Here is a 4036-nt window from a genome sequence, read left to right as displayed (position 1 = left end):
AACGAAGACGGATAAAACACGCGGGGATAATGGACCTCGCCAGGAGAGCGCGCCGACACTCAGCACCACAGGTAAAATCTAAGCGCTTTGCAGGTAAACTCCCGAAGATCCGTGCCAGACAGGGCACTTCAAGAAGGAAAAGAAAGACCAGGGGCGGCGCGGCTAATTGGGATCGGGCGTTCCGCGCAAGGCGACATGCGGTTTATGCAAAGAGGCGATCTACTGCTGAAGGAGCCGCAAAGTCCAACATCCCACACACACCACGAAGAACTAAGGCGCGGGGTGGTGGACTACTCCATGCGGGAGCAATGGATAGAGAAAGAAGAGCAAAGAGGTACGTGGCCTTACAGCGCATCACCACGGCTTCCTCCAACCAGGCTTCATCAGATGATCCGGCTATAAAGAGCTCAATTGGAGAAGGAGCTTGCAACGCCAACACCGCACTTTAGCATTGGGAAGATTCAACCGGGCGAAGGCGTTACAAGGCGGCTTGTAAGTATACTTGAGAGCATAACTATGTAGGGGCATTCGTATAGTTACCTTCACTTTTTTGAAGCTAGGTAAGAGGGTTGGGTTTATTCTTGTAAATAACAAACTCTTAGTACCTACTCAACTCGAAGTGGGCTTCGAGTTTTTTGTAGGGGGGGTGTGTATAGGGGAGGTACCCTACTCGAGGCTTGGCTCTCCTTGGGCGCGTCGCGGCATGGGGCCGTAGTGCGTGTCGCTTGGGCATGGTTAAGTGGCTCGGGGCTTCCCCCAGGAATAGGTGAGTGGGGATGGTGAGTGCAAACAGTGAGAGTGAGGGGGATGGGTAGTCTTTTCATGGGGAGAGAGGTGAGTGGGGTGTTGGCCCAATATGAAGGGTTCCATGCATGAGCCCTTGCGTAAGCACCAAGAACTTTCAAGTGCCTTGAGGATGAAGCTCCTTGCCCGTTGGGGGGAGATAACATGGTGGACTGTGGAACCGTGTCGCGTTACCGTGCCGTGTTGCGCTGAGGCGCCGTGGTGAGTTGAGAAACCGTGCCGTGTCATGTTGGGGAACCATGTCGTGTTATGGTGATATGTTATGTTATGGTGCCATGTTGAGGCTGAAGGGGCGTGATATGCCGCGTTATGGTGTGCTATGGTGCCGAGGCATGTTTTGGCGGTTTTTGGAGTTTTGTTACAACACCTATAGGGGAGGTACCCTACTCGAGGCTTGGCTCTCCTTGGGCGCGTCGCGGTATGGGGCCGTCGTGCGTGTCGCTTGGGCATGGTTAAGTGGCTCGGGGCTTCCCCCAGGAATAGGTGAGTGGGGATGGTGAGTGCAAACAGTGAGAGTGAGGGGGATGGTTAGTCTTTTTATGGGGCGAGAGGTGAGTGGGGTGTTGTGCTACCACAAAGGGTTTCGGAGGTGCGTCCTTGCGTGAGCACCAAAAACTTTCTAGTGCCTTGAGGAAAAAGCTCCTTGCCCGTTGGGGGGAGACATCATGGTGGACTGTGAAACCGTGTCGCATGGCCGTGCCGTGTCGCGCTGAGGCGCCGTGATGAGTTGAGAAACCGTGCCGTGTTATGTTGGGGACCCATGTCGCGTTATGGTGATATGTCGTGTTGGGGTGCCATGTTGAGGCCCAAGGGGCGTGATATGCCATGTTTTGATGTGTTATGGTGCCGAGGCATGTTGTGGTGGTTTTTGGGGTCCGTGACACTTGGTATCAGAGCAGGACCCCCGTGACGCATCCGAGGCGTCCGGAGGCGGGGGAGGGGTAAAATAGGCAAAAATTCAAAAATTTTCAGAAAAATTCGAAAAAAATCATAAAAAATTCAAAAAAATTCAAAAATTCACAAAAATTTCAAAAAATGGGAAAAAGCAAGAAAAGTGGGAAAAAAGTCAAAAATGACCAAAAAGATGAAGAAAAAGAGCGTAACGAAGCCGAGAAGCTGAGGATTGAAAATTTGTATGCTTCAAAAAACAAGGTTTTGGCACAGTGGTTTGATTGCGAAGATGAACGGAGAATGTTATGGGCTACAAAGGTGAAGTGGGTGCAGAAAGGGTACATTTTTTCTAAAGAAGAAGAGCGTGATTTGGAAAACAAGTTGGCCAAGGTGAAAGACAAACAAAGCGACATCAAAACTCTACTTCGGGCACTGAATGGAAAAATCAATGAATGGGTTGAAGAACATAGAAGCAGTGTAAAAATTGATTTATTACTCATAGAGCGGGAATTGAGGATGGAAATCATTGAGGAGTATGGAGAGGGGGTAGCGGGAGACAAGATGCCAGATGAAAAAGGAAAAGCTACGAAACCCCAAGTAGTGCAAGAGAAGCCATGTATTCAAAATACAAATCTTAGTGGTAATATGTCAGATAAAAAGGCTAAAACCGCGAGAACTCAAGTAACGCAAGAAAAGTCAGGTGCTCGAATGAAGAAGTCCAGTAGTGAAAGTGAGATGCGCGTTGAGGGAGGATACAATGTTGACTATGCTATCATAGAAAATCAGTTGGCTATGGCAAAAAAGGCGTTATCTAGTGGAGAACTGAATGAAGAACAACGTAGTGCATTTATACAGGTGATGAATACATTGAAGAAGGGGCTGGCAGAGCGAAAAGTTCAACATGGGGAAGAGGCCAAGCTACCTGAGGCCATAAGCGAATCGAGAGACGAAGACTCAGAGGCCGAGAAACCAGATACAGATGAAGAGGAGCTATGGTCAGATGAGGAAATAGACTGGGAGGCCAAACTGAAAATCCGTGAACAGATAATGAGAGAAGCAAATCAAAGGGATAGAGAGAGGGCCATACTAGATGAAGATTCAGGCCAGTTTGATGATGCGGTAATGGAAGAGGGATGTGAAGGGAGTCACTGGGGGGAAAGAGAAGAGTGGGTGGCAAATGCGCCATACCATAATTATTGTGACAAACCTGAAGGAGACTACATATATGAGGAGCCTCTTGAAGATCAGTATGCCAGATACGAAGATGACATGTGGGAAGATAGAGGACAACAATTGGGGGGCTATGGGGAACAATCGTTTGATCCAGAGTATGAAGCTAAGTATGCGCATGAAAGGTCAACCTGGGAAGAGAAAGACGACTATTTTCAAGACTATTATGAACAACCTTTCGAACCAGGATATGAAGCAGATGCAGACGAGTGGCAAGATGGAAATGAGGAGGCCTACGGGCCATATTATGAAGAGAATGACCACATAGTTAATCCAGCACAACCAGTATGGGTAAATGAGTCTAGTTTTGTATTTGATGGAGTGTTGGTGGAGGAGTGCGCGGAAGGGAAGACGACCTGCGGGTCAGATCTATTACCGGAAGGGGTGGTTCTTGAGGAGTGCATATGGAAGGGCGAGGCAAAGGAAGCCGAGCCCCAAGCTGATGATACTTCGAAACAACCAATGGAGGGGTTGGATAAGGAGATTGAGGATGTTGGAGGGGATGAAGGGGAAGACTCCTGTACCTGGAGGGAGGATAAAGAAATCGGGACAGACATCGGAACTCCTGCACCTGGGGGGAGTATAAATAATCCGGGACAGGTGGAACGGTCCGGAGTTGAAGAACGGGTTGAGCCCGAGTATGTTATTGAGGAGATCGGAGGGAAAGTGGAAAGGAGCGGAATGGGGCTAGAGGCCATCTTATTGAATGAAGAAGCCGAATGGCTGACTCTGGAGGAACTCGTGAGCCGCGAGTATAAACGAATGGCCGAAAATGAGGAGCTTGTGGAAGAACTCGTGAGCCGCGAGTCTAAACGAACGGCCAAACAGGATGAAGAACTCGTGAGCCGCGAGGATAAAGAAATGGCCGTGGGTGAAGGAAGGGTTGAAGGAGAAGGTAGGGAACTCGTGAGCCGCAAGTCTAAACAAACGGCCGAACAGGACAAGCTCGTGAGCCGCGAGGATAAAGGAATGGCCGGATGTGGAGTAGAAGATGGAGAAGGCATAATACTCGTGAGCCGCGAGGATAAAGAAACGGCCGTGTGTAGGGAAAGGGAGAGCGGAGGAGAAGGCATGGTACTCGTGAGCCGCGAGGATAAACTAACGGCCGGCA

Source organism: Lygodium microphyllum, unplaced genomic scaffold, assembly GCF_053477565.2.
Source record: "Lygodium microphyllum isolate KBCC unplaced genomic scaffold, Lygodium_microphyllum_v1.1.10 scaffold_269, whole genome shotgun sequence".
Taxonomy (NCBI): Eukaryota; Viridiplantae; Streptophyta; class Polypodiopsida; order Schizaeales; family Lygodiaceae; genus Lygodium; species Lygodium microphyllum.
This window is presented reverse-complemented; position numbering follows the sequence as displayed.